The sequence below is a fragment of the Cibotium barometz genome, chromosome 24 (genome assembly GCF_041138505.1).
Source record: "Cibotium barometz isolate CiBa-2024 chromosome 24, ASM4113850v1, whole genome shotgun sequence".
Lineage (NCBI taxonomy): Eukaryota > Viridiplantae > Streptophyta > Polypodiopsida > Cyatheales > Cibotiaceae > Cibotium > Cibotium barometz.
This window is the reverse complement of record NC_141069.1, coordinates 31,910,092-31,928,653: the sequence shown is the minus strand read 5'-3', so window position 1 is coordinate 31,928,653 and position 18,562 is coordinate 31,910,092. Positions and strand designations below refer to the sequence as shown.

The window sequence follows — 18,562 nt, the reverse complement described above, 5'->3', positions numbered from 1 at the left end:
CGCACGAGAGAAGCACCAACAAGAGGCAATAAACCAAGCTGAGGCAAGCAAAACCTGATTAGCCACCAAAGCTCTGGAGGCTAAATCTAATCTCCTGGAGCTCCAATGGAGAAGCTTCTTCCGGATACTCATAAGTACCGGAGCAAACTGCTGTGCAAGAGAAATATCAATCCCAACTTGGCATCCCAAATATCTAGCAGTGCATCCTTTGCTGATCCAAGTAAAACCAAGCTCTGCACCCCAATCAACTCTCGGTGAATCACTAACCCAAAAACCATCAGATTTGTGCCAATTAATGAGTGCCCCTGCTGCCAAACAGAGCTCCTCTAGTGCTACCCGGAAGGAACATAGGCATATATGTGAAGCCTCCAAAAACAAGGCTCTGTCATCAGCTAACTCAGAGTCAACCAACTCCTCATGACTACGAAGAGACAACCTCAATCCTGAAACACCAGCAGTGGAGCGGAGAAAGATGCTCATGGCCTCTGCAACTATGATATATAATAAAGGGGCTAATGGACAGCCCTGTCGTACTGAGCGAGAAATCTGAAACCGCTCTCCTCTATCACCGCAAGCAAGAACTCTACTGTGGGCATCACGATACATGCATGAAACTCCCTTGATCCATCTCTGAGCGAAGTCCATATGACTAAGAGTACCCTCAAGGAAGTCCTAATCCACTCTATCATAGGCCTTCTCAAAATCCAAAAGCAGAATGGCTAAGGGCTGATTGCTCGCTTTAGCCCATTCGACGGCCTCCCAAAACGAGAAAATGTTATCAAAGATGCTCCTGCCGTGTAAGAATCCATTCTGGGTATCATGAATAACATCCTGCAAAATTGGCTGCAACCAGATGCTCACTGCCTTAGCAAGAATCTTATAGGCAGTCTTGAGTAAGGTGATAGGTCTCCACTGGCCAATCAATGTCTTATCCCCGCTCTTAGGAATAAGATAAATAAGCCCCTCAGTGAGAGAAGAAGGCATAGAACCTGTGTCCCACATCTCTTGCAAAGCCGATGTTATCTCAGCCCCAATCTCATCCCAAAAACTAGTGAAAAAAACAGGGGAGAGGCCATCCTCCCCTGGACAGTTACCATGAGGTAAGGCATGAAGAGCATGACTAAACTCCTGCATAGAAAAAGGGGCATCCAGAGCGGCACACATCTCCTCAGTGATCAAATGAAGCAATGCATTCCAAGCCTTCCTCTGTGCCCTATCTCAGATCAGATTCCAGAATGCGGCTCAGCACTAAGAAGCTGGCAATAGAAATCGGTGGCAATCTGTCTAACCATAAGAGGATCTGAGTGAAGAGTGCCATGTGAATCCTGCAAGCCTGACACTATCTCTAGCATGAGATGGGCCATGAGAAGCAAAGAAATGTTTGTTACATCTACCACCCATCTGTGTCCAAAAGGATTCCTGGGCATTGAAACGGTACTCTGCGCGCTGCTCACTCTGCGCACTGCTCATCAAGAGAGTGATGAACTTGTGTTCTAACAGCACATAAAGAATCTGCAACCCATTGAGCATGAGGATGTTTCTCGTGCTCTTTCTGCAAGGCAGCCAATCTACGTCTAATAGCCCTTTCTAAGTCCAAGGCCTCTTGCCTGTTAGACAAGGCACATGTGTGATAAAAGTCACTAATATCACAGAGAGCACAGGCCAGGCTTTGAGAGGCCTGTAAGAAGTCATGAGATCTCCAAATATCAAGCATACGACGCGATAGTTCTACATCTGAAAACCAATGATCAAGGATGCGTACATGGGATGCTGATCCATGGCAATTCGGATCTCTAATACATAAAACCATGGGCAATGATCCGATTTGGAGGTGCCTGTAGCAATCAAAGTATATCCACCTCTGTCAAGCACCCAATCATCCACATAAAATCTGTCTAACCGTGCATAGATACATCCTACATCTCTTCTCCTGTTAGACCATGAATAAAGAAGAGTGGATGGACTCCTCAAAATGTCATCCTCATGCCAACAATCTCTGCCATGAATGGAGAGTATAAACCTCTCCCAAGACGCTCTTTCAAGAGGATGCACCAAGCCCTCATGTCCACCTCTTTTATCCGTTGGCATCTCAACCATGTTAAAATCCCCACCAATAATCCAATGGTCGGCAAGAGGCATCAATGTAGTGAGAGATTTCCAAAAGGCAATCCTCTCACCTCTATGGTTAGGAGCATAGAGGTTGAGAATACCAATGCGTGTAGTACCCCTGCATAAGAAGGATCCACTACGCTCTCGCAAGCAAAATGACACCATGTCCAATGATGCAAGGCAAGATCAAAGCTGAAACAGAGATACAAACACCACCCTTGGTACCAACAGCCGGTGACCAAAAGGTGTGTCCCGAGAGAAGCTTGCCTGATCTGACACACTGACTAGCATCCAGTTTATGCTCTTGCAAGAGCAATATATCCATAGGTCAACCTGTGACTGCACAATGAAGCTGGGTTTTTACAATTTGTTTCCGTCGACACGGACACATGCTTCCCACATGGCAGAGGCTCGAGTACAGTGGATTACTTGATGGGATCTCCAGTTTTAGCCACATCCATACATACCTTCACCATTCCCACCCGCCCCCTTGGAGCCAACCATGCCTTTGTCTCCTTCAGCCTCAGCTTTTCCCAGCCATCCTCAGCACCACCACCGCCCATCTCCCGCTACACCCAGATTCACTTCCACCATGATGGGGACTCGACTTATTCCCACCATCTCTACCGACATCTAACATATGTAGACCCCAATCTCCCACTAGCCGACCTCACCTCTCATCTCACCACAATCTTACACACCCCTGCCATAGCCGCATTTCCATCCACCAGCCGATCCAGCACCATGCCCCAAAACGACTGGTTTGACTAGGAATGTCGCACAACACGTGAGTGTCTCCTACGCAACCAGCCAAATCCCAGAGCGAGATGCTCAAAGGATTAACCAATACACAACCAGACGTGAGAAACGAGCACATGTTAAGGGGCAATACAAGGCCTTATACCAATCTCTCAAAGCTGTACTGAGGGCTGGAAGAAAATCGAGGAGAAACCCCCACCCACACCCATCACACCTCCATCCATATGGCACACATATGCACGATCCCTGTACGAAGTACCAGATCAGCCCCCTATCCCACCACCATCACATCCACCTTCTTCACACCCGACATGGTAGCCCAAGCCATCCGGAGACTCAAAAACAGTAGACCATGAGGACGCCACACCAGCATGGATGGCATACCCACAGCCTCATCGAGCCACACATTCTCGAGTGCCCAACCACCCGTGAGACCCCACTCTAGTGTGACTAGAGATCGGGCCAGGGCACTACAGCGAGCCCAATGTCCCAGACCCCCTAGACCTCACCAACAACACAGACATCAGCTCCAGCTGATCTTGCAGAGGCACAGAGCCACCTTCCCATTCTGCAGGCTACCCCCATGCTTGATATCCTTGATGGCCCCTCCCCCTACCGGGTATTAGCTCCATAGGCTTTATGATGATGATGATACCATTTTGTATGAGAGTACATGGACAGTATTGTATCATTTGCCGGAGGATCGGAGAGTTACATCCACTCAACATCTTAGGGGCTCTTGCATTTGTATTGATCAGATAGATGCAGCTATTCCGCATGATTGGCTTTCTAGGACCTTTCACGGAGACTATCATCTGAGTTGGCTGGGAGTTTTTTTCGAGGATAGGCATACCTCTGCAGGTCATTGCTCTGCCAGACCAGGAGGATACAGACTTCCTCATTTATTCTATCATACCTGGTGGGAGATTGAGGAGATGTAGTATGGAGGAGATTATACCAAATACTAGGCTTAGTCCAGTGAGGATTGTTGGTCGCTCGGGGAAGCACTGGTTCATTGACCCTTCTCCTCAGATAGTGACTCATGGCTCTTGGTGTTTGTGGCTATATGGTGGCAGTTCTATCAGATATCTTCAGTGGGATCCAGGAGAGTGGGTGTGGATTGATGCCTTTGATCCTTTGAAAAGCCTTCCTTTTTTCAGTTTCACTGTTCGGAATGCCAGGCTTCTCCTCACTCGACAGATGCATAGGATCCCTACTCGCAGGCCTCATTGGGAGAGCTATGATATTTCTCCAGTGATATAGCGCAGATATTGGCATAGACTTTGGCACTCATACAAAAGGAGCCAGATCTCTCATTTCTTTTGGTTATTCTTACATGGTGGTCTCCCCACCAATCAGTGTAGCACCTTCCTGTCCTAGATGTGCGGCAGATTCTAAGTCCGTACAACATTGTCTATGGGGATGCAGCATTGCACAGTAGATTTGGAGTCCTGTAGCCCAACTTATGGGCAAATTGAGTGGCCGAGCCATGCATGTGACTTGGGGGGCAGTTGCTTGGCTCTCCCAGTCCGGTCCGCAACTTTTTTATGAGGGCAGTGGCATAGATTCTGTTTTTTTCATTAGTAGAGGTATTGCCCAGCATGGTTTATTGCAGGATGTTCCTCACTCTGATTATACACCCCCTAGACCGAGGATTGACACCAGTTGGGAGATTATTGCCAGTACTACAGCATGACAGATTTGGAGAGCTAGATGCACGGAGGCTATTGAGGGTGTCTAGATTTTTGGGTCTCAGTGCATTAGTACTATATGGGGTGATATCGTCCACACTCTTATGGCTACTTGGGCTCGCATTCTGGGGCCCTCTCGTTCTGCGCAGGCGAAGCGTGTGATATTTATGCGCGAATGGGACCATGGCATCTTCTTTTCCTCTAGTACCACAGGTCTTACATGGCATCATGATGCTCCTCAGTGGTTAAAATCACCTTACATATTGGGGTGATTCTATTATCTTCCGGCTTATAGCTGTGATTGTTGTATGTTTTTCTCATACTTAATAGAAGTCTCTTTCTGAAAAAAGAAAAAAGGAAAAAAAAAAGAATAGCATATAAGGACTTCCTAGGTGGGGCAATGTGTATACATCTCTCCAGTGTGACCTGTAACCTCACCCACATAAAGCGTGGCTGTATGTTCTTGTGGACTATGGTGATCATGCGCTGTAGATGTGTCTTGAATAGTATCGCCACTCCGCTAGACCTGCGTACCCCACCACGTGTGCGTGTCTCCTAGGCAGATGCCCACTCATAGCTTGAAATGTGTGGTAGTCCTCTCTCCAGGCTCTGGTGGGTCTCTATGAAGAAGATAATGTCCCTCTCTCTAAAGACTTCCGTAAGTCCCCAATGTCCGACCATAGTGTCCCATTGCAGTTCCAAACTGCCAGCACAGGTGTATGGTCCCATAGATCCCGCGTCCCTATTTGGGACGCCGCTCAAAAGAAAGAAAGAAAGTTATATTAAACGTCTTCAAAAGACCCAATGGGTCTATGAGACCAAAAGCGATACAATAGTGTCCATGTAATCTCATCATGGTACAAAAGAAAACAAAGACGAGCTATGAGCTGGTAATGTCAAATTTGAGCCATATGATACAAAATGGGACCATCATCATCATACAGCCTATGGACTAACCCCCCAGTAGGAGGTGGGGGCCATCAAGGGTATCGAGCATGGGGTTAGCCTGTAAAAGGCTCTGTAGATCCGGTAGGCATGGGAAGGTGGCTATGTGCCTCTCGAAGATCTCCTCAAGCTGGGGCTGATGTCGGTGTTGCTGGCGAGGTCCAGGGAGTTCGGGACGTCTGGCTCGCTCTGATCTAGAGTCACACTAGAGCGGGGTTCGGGTACCTGAGAATGTGTGGCTCAATGAGGCTGTGGGTATGTCATCCATGGCTCGTGTGGTGTCCTCTCGTGGTCGGAATAACTGAGTGATGGTCGCTTGGGGCCGGGGTGGATGTCTCCACGGGCTCTTGACTCCCTAATCAGTGGGTCTTTGTGGCAATGAAGCTCTAATAAGAAGAGGCCTAGTACCGTTGATCTGGGTAATCCATGATCCTGGATAAGGGTTCAAACCTCTCTCCAAAGAGACAGTGGAACGTCCCTCAAATCTTATAATATACGGTGCGCCTGTGGATGAAGTGCTCCTGTGACTCGATCTCATGTTGGCATATAGTGCATATCCTCTCCTCACAAGGTATCTGCATGGCCTGTCCTGGCCCACCACAATCCACATGGCATGTGACATGTATATGTCAAGATATCTGGCCCTCAGTGTGAAACCATCCTCTGTAAGCCTCATGAAAGTATCCATGTAGTACTGCCATTTGTGTGAGAGTGGCTCATGTGTTGTGATCGAGGTATCTTGTGTGTATAGTCCCAATAAATCATATCTGATCACCCGGTTCCTATCATCCTGAGAGAGCTTGATGAATGGGGAGTCTGGGTCATACTGGAGTGGCGGGAGGCGATTCATCCCAAGTCCCTGCCTCATGAACCGGGTGCATTCTCGGCTATACCATGACTTGTGCCTATCTGCTTCGAGCTGCTGGGAGGACTGTAGGCCGAGCCTTGGGAGTCTCTAGGGGGCCATGACACTGATCTTGTGCATGTATGTGACTGTCTGGAAGAGAGAAAGAAAGTTATACTAATGTCTTCAAAAGACCCAAGTGTCCATGAGACCAAAACGATGTGTACATAGTGTCCATGAAATCTTGTCATGGATGAAATAAGAAAAAGCATAAGTAAACTAAAACTGAAAACTGAAAGCTAAGATCTCAGACTCTGAGATTATACAAGATGAAAAATCTAGATCCTCCTGTGCCAGGTATAGGGTACAATAAGTGAGGGGATATGGGAGAGGTGAATAAAAAACACACAATCAACCTTGTATGTGAGGCAAGGGCCCATCTTAGATGTCCATAATGGGTGATACAAGCAGGCTAGAGATGTCCATAGTCTGCTGTGAGGATGAGGCTGCTTGATGGCGGGCCAGGATCTCATGAATGTGGGGCTGATGAGTTGGAGGTAGTCGGGGTCCGATGGGATGAGGGTGTCTTATCTCTTTGGAGTATGAGTGCCCGATCTGATGCGACTTCCATGGGCCTGCTGTGAGGGGGCACTGTGGTATAGGCTTCCGAATCCATTGTGATGGGCTCTGGTGCCTCCCTATCCACCCCTCTAGGCTGGAAAAACTGGTGATGGTAAGCTGAGAGGAGGGCTGTTGGGGGTGAGGATCTTTGAGTAGTGACTCTCTGTGTCAGCTAAGCTCCACTCCAAGGCACCTCTGATCTGGGTACTCCATGATCCGGGATAGGGGTCCAAAGCCCTCTCTCAATAGACAATGAAATCTCCCTCTGATCTCATAGTAGACTGGGCACTGGCAAACATAGTGCTCCTCCGACTCAACCCCCGTCTGACAGAGTCTACATGTCCTGTCCTCTTTGGGTATCCGCTCAGCTCTGCTAGTCTCTATCGTCAGTCTATGGGATGATACTCCCTAAGCTGGCCAATGCCTATCCTCATAGCATGGAACATGATGGTAAGCTGAGAGGGGGGTTGTCATGTGCACACCCAGTCCGTGTACAAGTGAAATGGCATCATCTAGGCATTTACAAACATTCAGCAGATAGCATTCATCAGCATCAAGAATTATCCAGGCATTTATAGTAGTCATTCAAGCATTCACAGTAGTTGCAGCATGGTATGGGGCTGATTACAGCACCAACAGCAGAGCTCAAGGATCAGCATCATCTAGAGCATTCAAGTCAAGCATTTAAGCAATAGGAGAGGCAGCCGATTGGTATGGACAGCACCTGACCAGGTCTTTGTGGCAGCCGACAGCAGGTAATTAAAGCATTTAGGTAGTCATGAAGACATAGAAGGCTGACCGACAGCAGTAATCTGCTCGACCAGCAGCATAACATCATACCATCTCTCCTCAGTGTTTCCTATCCATGGAGCAAGGGAGAAGCAGATCAGCAGTTTAACCAGCATATTCAGCACAGAGTTCATCATTCCTACCTCCTACATAGAGGGAAGCCAGCATCGAAGGGTGGACCTCAGCATTGACGCAAGGAATAGATCATCATCATCAGCATTCAGCCTACCCCTCTCATCCCGAGAAGGATCTTCATCTAGGACAACATCATAGATCTATTTGGATCTCTTTGTAACCCATTCATCTAATATAGCTGCATTGCATTGCATTGACACTAATTGTCTATCTCTTAAGCATCATTAAGTGAAGTTTAGCCTATGGTTGTGATTACTTCGATCAATCCCTCACATGTCACATTGGTATCGGAGCGTTACAGGGTAACGAGCCTTAGATCATTTTCATTCCAACAGTCATTCAACAAGTCATCATGTTAGTCGCTTCCACTCAGTTAAATCCAGTTCTCAAGATCTTGCAGGCCACTCTTAGGGTTTTCCCCTTAGGCATGCATCAGGAACCCATCCATTGCATTCTTGCAGAGCATATAGGGTTACATAGGGCTTGCATCAGCATGTAGTCATCCTAGCGTCAGTCTCGCATCTGCAAGGCATACATGTTTTACCCATGAGTTCTCTGGGGAAGAATGGCATCCATCATCAAAGGAGTAAATGGAGTTTTGGGCTTCAACTGGCACCAGGGGGTTCTCTTCCACAAAAGAAGATGGAAATGGCTCCAACATCGCCTCAGGATGTTCAGTGGTTCAGGAACGACATAGATGGTGTGTGAAAGGATTCCACGGATAGGTCACGGGGGATTTAGGTATTTCCAAACAGTTTTAGCAGCATTTTCCACTCAGTTCCCGTAGTAGACAAGTCTTTGGCTCAAAGGATTCAACACCTACAATCGATCTCAGTCTTGGCAGAAGTCGTCAGGAGGGGGTAGTGGTTTCAGTCGACCTCAATCCTTCTGCCTTCCTTGGTGCCCTATATCCCTCTCTCTCTGCTAGTGTGCTGAGCTCAGACTCAAGTATAGATCCATAGAGCTTTGCCAGGATATGGCCGATCATGATGGCTCTGTAGTTACTAGGATCCATGGGGTCTCCCGCCTTATGGATAGGCGGCATAGGAGTGCCACATGTTTGGGCAGGTGATAGGTGTGGAAGGGCGATGTTCTTGGAGTTTCCTCCAGGCCTCTTTGCAGTTCAGCTGTACGAAGAGTTGGTATAACTCATCCTCTTTCCGAGTGTGGAACTCCCGTTTCTTGCGTTGGGTGAGGCCTTGAGAAATCCATTGTGCTTGGCGTTTTGTGATTTGCCCAATCCGTACCTCATGCTTAGGACGGGAGCGTGTGGCTGGACATTCCTCATCATACCAATTGTTCCAGGGCATGGAACTGCAAGGTGGCTTGGCGGTAGACTGCCACATGCAGATGAAAGAAGTGGTGGCAGATGTGTGGAGTATGGTGGTGAGTTGTGATGCGAGGGCGGGTAGGGGGACAATAGGTTCCACATCTTGGAGTTGGCGTAGATGTGGTCAGAGTAAAGAGGGTCAAGCTCGTGATCAAAGTGGACTTGGGTGTAATGTGAGATGGAGGGTGGTGGGGTGGTGGGTGTACAGGTACGAGTGAAGAGATGTAGGCATGGTCGTTTCCCCCCCCCCCCCCCCCCCCCCCAAAGGAGACTTCTATTAAGTATGAAAAAAATTTACAAAATGGAGATTTCACACCAAGAAAGGTGGAGATCTCAACCAATCAGGAGCCCTGTGCTGCCAATAGGGTCCCGAGTGAGAGGACGTGAAAAAGATACCAATGTCCCACTCTCTCATAAACTGGCCGCGCTTCCTCTCCACAGCCCTTGAAGATCCTTGGATTCTGGCCCAGGTAGCCATGATGGTGTGAATAATATCACTCCAAATCTTGCAAAGACACTGAGAAACAAGAACGGGAGTACCCTCAATGGCCTCGGTGCATCTAGCCTTCCAGATATTCCAGGCTGAGATGATAGCAATAATCTCCCAAGAGCTGTCTAACCTCTGTGCCGGAGGGACAAAGTGTGAAAGTGGCAAATCTTGAAGACAACACTGCCGAGCAAATCCTTGGCTAACCATAATGGCCAAGCTCCTGTCAGTCCCCTCGAATCTCAGCCGAGGCCCAGACTGTGTCAACCAAATGATAGAACCAAAAGAAATGATAGCATCCCTCTTAATCCTACCAAAGAGGTGTGCAATCGCAGACCAAACCCTCTGTGCTTCCCTGCATTACCAAAGAGATGTAGGCATGGAAAACTAAAAGGGGGGGTGGCGAGATGGAGAAGTCACGGAGAAGGTGTGCCAAAGCTGGAGATCCCATAAGGTAATTCACGGTGTTGGTACCTCTTGAGTGAGGGAAGGAGGTGAGGGAGTCAGAGGAGGGCCATTGGGACATCCCGTTGTAGATAACAAGACCATGTGCAAACTCTAAGAAATGTTTCCCATACACCGTGACCTCCTCACGGTCTTGTGATGATCTTTGTAGCTTCGTGTCAGTGATGTTTAGCTCGTGTAGTCTGATAGGGTCGTGCATATCGAGTAGTGGGACCTGTTGACTCCCCATCCTAGCGTTGAAGTCCCGAGCAGCAGTACTTCCCCCAGCTGTGAGAACTCTGTAATATCCCCATATAATGGTAAGTACGGTGATTAGCCATGCTATGCAGCATAAGGGGAGTGGCTCAGTGCAAAGTAAGTTAGTAACACACAACAATGTGGATGACTTTGTCACCGCTAAGCTGTAGCGGCACCCAAAGATACCGTGCATCCTCGTCCTGCCAGACGATGCTGAGAATCTGCCAGAGATGGGATTTGAAAAGGACAGGTACTCCTCCTGAGCCACATACTCCTCCTGATGCTTGGGTCTTGCCTCGGAAAGCTGACTCCCACTCATACCTGGCTACGTATGGTGAACCCTTCTCAGGGCTCTGATGAGTCTTTGTATAAAAAATGACATCCGTGCTTGTGAGAATCTCACTCAAACCACCAAGATTTGGCCACAGGGTGTCATTACAGTTCCATATTGCTTACCTGAGGTGTTTGGTCTCATAGAACCTGTGTCCCTTTTTGGGATGACTCTCAGTGATAATGACCCTACCATCTCTGTGGATAGCGCACTTGTCCACTCTACGGGCCTCATGAATTGTCACCCTCGCCTCACGTCGGCGTGCCGCCTTCAAGGGGTTTTATCTAATATAACTCGGAAAAGGGGAGGGGGGGTTGACCCAAGGCTTTGAAATGGGCCTTAGTAAGGGTTGTGGCATGGGTACTTAACTTATCTTTAAGAAATCAACAATTTCATGCGTAAAACCTTGAAAAAATCTGAAAATAAACGAGAGAGAGAGAGTAAAGAAAGAAGACACCACACTAGGGGTCGAAATACCTTCAAGGGGTTTTATCTAATATAACTCGGAAAAGGGGAGGGGGGGGGTTGGGTTGTTGACCCAAGGCTTTGAAATGGGCCTTAGTAAGGGTTGTGGCACGGGTACTTAACTTATCTTTAAGAAATTAACAATTTCATGCGTAAAACCTTGAAAAAATCTGAAAATAAACGAGAGAGAGAGAGAGAGAGAGAGAGAGAGAGAGAGAGAGAGTAAAGAAAGAAGACACCACACTAGGGGTCAAAATACCCTTGGGCCGACGCCCCCTCCGAGTTATATAAGATAAAACTCCTTGGAGGAGTCTTGAGTACAAGTTTCTAGAACTAGCGAGCTCTCTTGTGTTTTCTTTTTACATGTCTCGACAACGAGACAATAGCTGAATTTATAGTTCTTGCTCAAAAGCACTTGAGAAAAGCGCTTTAAAACTCACTTATAGTCCAAAAAGCATCTTTTTAATAATAAAAGCTCCTCTTTTTAGTATTTATGCTAATCTTTTACTTTCCAAAAGCTAGTCGCACCATTCCAAGCCTGTAAGGTGACCTTTTAGTGCCACGTCACCATCGCAACATCACCTTTTTTTTTCCATGTTGCGTTTTTGCATAACAACAACCTGTATTTTGATGCTTCGGTGGCATTCCCCTAACTTATTAAGTAGTTGTCCTCAACTGTTAGGTCTTTTTCTCTGCTTTTTTTTTTTTTTCAGTATGCTTAGCTCTTCTCTCTCTGGCTTTTGAGACATGGTTCTTCATGCGGAATGTCCGCCTCTTCTCTTTTGCTTGGCTTTGGGGAGCATCTTGCCCTCATGGTTTTCACCCTTCACATAAAGTGACCTTGGGTTTGAAGTTTGACCTCTCTGGGAGATACTCCCACTCCTTGCACATCTAGAGTTGCCGTCAAGCAGGAGTTTCCTAGCAGGATTCTCTTCTTGTCAAGATCAACAAGTATCCGTTATATCTGAGAAGGCACATACACGTGCACACGTGCTCTTTGGGTTTAACTGGGCGTCCCCAACCCTTGGCACCCATACACAAATATGCTCACAAGCATAAATTAAATAAGCAAATGAATGCACAAACAGTTCCTTGGTTTTGACACCAATTTCTTGGTTTTTACACCAGTTCCTACTGGAGTTCAACTCCATGTACACCTGTGTGCCCTTCAGGGCAGGCCATCTGTTGCCATCAGGGAATCTGATGATGAGGGGCCACTCTCATGTCATATGCTTGCTTGCCCTCCATGTATATGCAAAGGGGAGGGGGATATCTGTCACCAATTGGCCGACCATTTGGTCCATCTCCAGTTTTTGCGTCTCGTTCACGTGAGGCCAGGCCGGTGTCTCGTGTGAAGAGGCCAGTATTTTTGCTGACATGGACGGGAGCCAGACTGGTGCCACCCGTGTGTTAGCAGGATGGTGTCGTATGGACGGGAGCCAGACTAGTGCCACCCGTGTATGACCTGGACTGTGTTCGACCCATGGGATTGTCACGCCATGGAAGAGCCAGTATTCGTGCCGTGTTTTGCCTATGGGACTGTCACACCATAGGGAGACTCGTGCCTGGAACTGTGTCTTACCTATGGGACTGTCACTCCATAGGAAGACCAGGTTTTTATGTTTTATGTCGTGCCAGTTTTGTGCCGACAGATATTTTGTACTTGTTCCATGAACGGGAGATATGTCCATGTTACTATATGCACATGCACACATATTTTGCATGTTTGAAACTGTTTTCGCATGACATGTATTTGTGTGTTTGCCTGTTTGACGTGTAACTTACTGAGCGGGGACGCCTGCCAGTGAGTCGTGAAGTCTGCTCTGTATTCTGACGAGCTTTAGTGCATGTGAACAGGTGGTAAGTATGTCGCACATGTTGTTTTTAATATTTTATTCTAACCCCTTTGTTTTATAAGGTTAGGTGTTCACATTCACTTAAATGTGGGCACCCCCTTTGGGCACCCACTTAGGGGCCAAGGTGGGGAGCCCCACTTAAGTGAGTGTGGGGGTGGGCATGGTCACCTACCCAAACTCCCCACCCACATGCAAGTGTGGAGTAAAAACTCCACTTTTATTTTATTAAAAAAAAGGGCTTCCTCCATCAAGCGTAGATGATCAATCGCTTCCATCCTTCAAGCGATTATTCACCAACTTGCGCCTTCTCTCCCACAGGCGACTGTTTTCCATACACAACAGGCTGCGCTTGTTCTCTCCCAGGCGGCTGGCTGCCCTACATCCCTCCTACGTTTGCTTTTCCCAGGCGGCTGGCTGCCTTCCTGCACAACGACTGCTTCTGTTTCCTCTGCTGTTGGCTGCGCCTCCTCTTCTACAGGCGGCTAGTGTTGACTTGAGGTGCGCTTCACACATAAGCATTGCTGCAGGCGGCCATCTCCATATAGCATACGCTGCTCTCTGCAGGCGAATCCCTTGGTCTTGCAGGCTGCGTGTTTTCACCAGCAAACTGCCCTTTCTTTCCTCTCCAACAGGCGGCTATTTTCCCCTGTACAGCAACTGAACCTTAATAGTCAGGCGGTTGTGCACTACTACTTGACGGCTGCAGCACCTACTGTTGGTGGCTGCGCATGTTCTCTCCAACAACCTGCACTTCCACCTCACAGGCTGCTGTCCTTCTCATGCAAGCAGCGTTCTAGCTTCAGCAGGCGGTTGTCCCCCGAGTGTGTGTGCACTCCCGCAAACGATGCTCTATAGGCCGGTGGCTGCAAGTTGCCATCTCTTCTCCACTGGCGTTCAACAAGGGGACTTCGCATCTCCTGGGTGGCTTCATCATACCACAAGTATTGGTTTTCTATCAACCATCTACAAGTAAGTGAAATTTCAGATTTCAATAAAGTATTTTATGTTTAAATCTGATAAGGGATTCATCCCGCTCGGCCAACACCCGTTCGGTGCCGGGTTGTCCAAGCTCTATTGGAGAACCTCGGTCCAAAGGTGCTGAGATCGGGAGAGCCAGGCGTTAGTACGAGAGCGCCTGTTTGTGCGTGGTCTCGGAACACCAGTGAGACGCTCTCCGCGGAGTCCAGTGAAAGCACAGGACCGTAGAGATTGGACCACACTAGTGGTCGTTCTGCTTCGAGCTTCTACATCAAGTTTCGACCTCGAGCCTACTAGTTTGGTACTGTTTTCATATGTACATGGACATTATCTGGTTCTTGGAACCCATGGAGCATTGTATTTATTAAATACTCCCAATAAATATATCATATATTGAGGGGGGGGTCGGCCCGTTCTGGCCCCAGTGCTGGTGTCCATCTTTCCATTTCATTTCATTTTAATTTCAAGTTGTAATAAGTTGTCCATTTCAAATTTGTGATTTTAAAGTTGTGCTATTAAGCGTGTGGGTGTCCAACGGAGTCTTTCCCACTTGACGGGATCGGTTTCAATATCCCATCCACTCTTATCATCTGGCAAAGCATCATGGCATCTTGCTTGCGGGAAGCCCCCACCTGTAGCCCCGCACTCCCACATGGATGGCCCTATCCTTCCTGTGTTTCTCCTCCTCGAGTGTGTCATGTGTGATGCTCTGTGGGGGTTTGTGCTTCTTCACCACCTCTACCCAATCTTTCTTGGTGGTCTGCAGTTTTTCTCGCAAGTTGTCACTTGCAAGCCTTCAACTGCTCCAAGTCCGTCCATTAGACCCTCTTGAATATTCACTTCCCCTCACTCCACTGTAAGGTCGTTGACGGTAGCCTTTAAGGCTTCCATTTCTGCCCGGAATTCCCCTATCATTGGGGCAGCGTTTAGCATTGCCTGTTGTTGCATCGGGGTCTCTTTCAACGTCTGAATCTCCTCCTCCTGGTGGTTCACGTTATGTTGCCAATTCTTCAACCTTGTTATTCTTGCCATGTATCTCCTGCCTTCCAATTTTTTTTTCATGTTGGTTCAGGACCCTGTCCAGCACCTTCTTCTGAGCAACGCTGTCTTCGTGTTGTCCTTCAGAGTCTTGACGTATGCCTCTGGCTCTTGTAGGTTCATCCTGGCTATTTCCCCCTAGTTGCTGCGTTGGGGGCCTGAGCAGGGTGGAGGGGCAACAGCACTGTGCAGCTCTGTGCGTAGGCAAACAGCAAGGCGCGGAAGCGCGCAGCTCTGTGCGTAGGCAAACAGCAAGGCACGGAGGGATGACAGGCGAAGTGCAAAAGGTCTGTGAGACCAAAGAGTAGCATGAAGATACTGATCCAGGGATTTTGAATTTCTACAGCACGAGTTGTTGCGAGCTCCCTGTTCTGAGCGGTTTTCTTCTGCTCCCCTGACCTGCACCTTTCTTGCCCTTCGCTGCCGTCCCCTTCGCCTGCCTGCGCTTCCTGCTTTTTCCGCATCCCTCCCTCCCTCCTCTTTGCTGTCCCTTCTGCTCATGCCTGCTGTTCACGCACCCCTCCCTCCCTCCACTGTGCTCCCCATTCCTCCCCTTCCTGCTTTCCCCTCTGCCTCCCTCGTCTTCTCTGCCCTTTCCTCCGCCTTCCTGCTTAGCGTCCTCCCCTCCGCCTCCCTGCCCCCTTTGCCTCCTATATCTTCTTTGCTGCCTCCCTTTTCTCTGCCCCTTGCCTCCCTTTGCGTTGCCCCTCCCATGCATTGCCTCCCCTTCCTCCGCCCCTTGCTCCTGTTCTGCTTCGCCTTGGGTGCCACTTTTTCGTTGTAGCCTCTTAAACAGTGTTCAAGTCAGCCTCTTTTTTTTCGATAAGCATCATGGCTAATCAATCCCCTCTAGCTGGGCGAACCATCCACTTTTCACAAGACAAGCTTCTAACGCCTTCTTGGTGTTGTCCTCCACAGTCTTGATGTATGCCTCCAGATCTTGTAGATTCATTGTGGCTATTTTCCCCTAATTGCTGCCTTGGGGGCCCCAGCAGGGCGGAGGGGCAACAACACTGCGTAGCTCTGTATGCAGGCGAACAACAAGGCGCGGAGGGGCGACAGCAGTGCGCAGCTCTATGCACATGCCAACAGCAAAAGATCTATTAGAAGACCAAAGAGTAGCACGAAGATACTGATCGAAGGATTTTGAATTTCTGCAGCACAAGTTGTCCGCGAGCTCCCTGTTCTGAGTGCTTCCTTTTGCTTCCCACCTGCACCTTTCTTGCCCTCACTGCCCTCCCTTTTGCCTGCCTGCCCCTGCCTGCTTATTGCGCATTCCTCCCTCCCTCCTGTTCGCTGTCTTTTCTGCCCCTGCTGTTCGCGCACCTCTCCCTCCCTTCCTCCAGTTCGCTGCCCTTTCCTCCCCTTCCTGCTTTCCCCTCCGCCTCCCTCCTCTTTGCTGCCCTGCCTTCCGCCCTCCTGGTCAGCCTTGTGCCCTCTGCCTCCCTGCTCCCCCCTTTGCCTCCTATATTTTCTTTGTTGCCTCCCCTTCCTCTGCCTGTTGCTTCTCCTCTGCTTCGCCTTGGGTGCCCCTTTTTTTTTTAGCCTCTTAAACAGGGTTCAAGTCAGCTTCTTTTTTTCTGATTAGCATCATGGCTAATCAATGCCCTCTGTCCAGGCGAACCATCTAGTTTTCACAAGAAAAGCTTCCAATGCCTTGTTGGTGTTGTCCTCCAAAATCTTGATGTATGCCTCGGCCCTCCAGCTATTGTAGGTTCATGTTGGCTATTTCCCCCTAGTTGCTGCCTTGGGGGATTGAGCAGGGCTGAGGGGTGACAACACCGTGCAGCTCTGTGCGCAGGTGAGAACAACAAGGTGCAGAGGGGCGACAGTAGGGGCACAGCTCTCTGCGCAAGCGAATAGGGAAGGTCTATGAGATGAAAGAGTAGCACGAAGGTCCTGATCCAAGGATTTTGAATTTTTGTAGCACAGGTTGTTGCGAGCTTCCCGTTTTGAGCGCTTCCCTTCTGCTCTCCAGACCTGCACCGTTCTTGCCCTTGGCTGCTTTTCGCGCATCCCTCCTTACCTCCTCTTCACTGTCCCTCCTGCTCCTGCCTGCTGTTCGCGCACCCCTTCCTCCCTCCACTTTGCTGCCCATTCCTCCCCTTCCTGCTTTCCCATCTGCCACCCTCCTCTACGCTGCCTTTTCCTCCGCCTTCGTGGTCAGCATCCTCCACTCCTTCTCCTTGCTCCCCCCTTTGCCTCCTATATCTTCTTTGCTGCCTCCCCTTCCTCCGCCTCTTGCCTCTCCTCTACTTCGCCTCGGATGCCCCTTTTTCTTTTTAGCCTCTTAAAGAGGGTTCAAGTCAGCTTCGTTTTTTTCGATTAGCATCATGGCTAATCAATCCCCTCCGGCCGGGTTGTTAGTATACACTCAATGCCCGCGTGTCAGCATGTATCTCAATTTGGTGTATAATGCACATTTGTTAGGCCCCCATTATGAGGAGTAGCCATGATGCATATGTCTTTAGTGGGAAGACCCGGCATGGACGTCGATGGGGTTATTATTGTGACCATTGATGATGGTTAGGAGATGGTCAGGGGTACGAGCGTTAACTGAGGCCCGAGGCGATGGTGAGAGGAAAATTCCCTCTGATACTAGGTCCATCATTAGTGGGCGGTGGTCGGTGGGCCGCGTTCTTGATACGTGGGCGGTGACCGTGTCTATGTACTGTAACCGCCCTCGTCGCCTACAGTACTATATATGGACATGGTTGCCATTAGCTAAGGCATTTAATGCTTGTGAGTATCCATCCCCTTCTACACTTCGTACATCCTCCATCCAGAGTCTGTCTAGATCGCCATCTAAGCAGTACTTGATAGCGCAGGGGTGGACAGCACCATCACTTGTATCTCTTTGGTATGGGTGCTGCTGCTGATTTTCTGTGTGTTGGAACAGGCCGTACAGCATCCGTACAGTCTTGTACGACAGCAGGTATTGCTGCAGGCAAAGGCGGCGGTTGTGGAACAGGTACAGATTGCAACAGGCGGCTGCAGCTGCAGAATTCAGGCAGTACAGGCTGGTACGATTGCAAGTACAGTCCTGTACTTTTGCAGGTACACTGTATGGCCAGGGCAGGTGCTGGACAGGTGCTGGACAGACATGGTACAAGCGGCGTTGACTGACTATACAGCAGGTACAGTCGGGTATAGCTGGGAGCAAGCGCACCAGTATCCTCAGGCGACAACAGAACTGGCCGTACAGTTCTGTACAGACAGATTCTAACATGTGTGTAGGGGCAGTACGGACTGGTTCTGTGCAGCTTCTATGGTCTGAACAGTCAGTTACAACATTGAAGTGGATGCAGAGAGGAAGGTACAGACAAGTACACTCACACGTGTGAAGCAGGGTTGTAGAAACAAGTGCCTGCGAGTACAGATTGGTACCGTTACTTCCTCCGGTCAGATCCACGAGCTGATTCCGCATCTGTTCATCTATCTCTCTTTCTATTGCCTTATGTCTGTTGCAGATTTGAGCTATC

The 18,562-nt window shown here is 48.9% G+C and overlaps 1 protein-coding gene across 2 annotated transcripts in view; it reads left to right on the top strand.

The window, feature by feature from the left end:
• LOC147625189 (2-oxoglutarate (2OG) and Fe(II)-dependent oxygenase superfamily protein) overlaps window positions 1-18,562 on the top strand; it is a 141,214-nt gene that overhangs the window by 33,011 nt on the left and 89,641 nt on the right. The window lies entirely within an intron of this gene.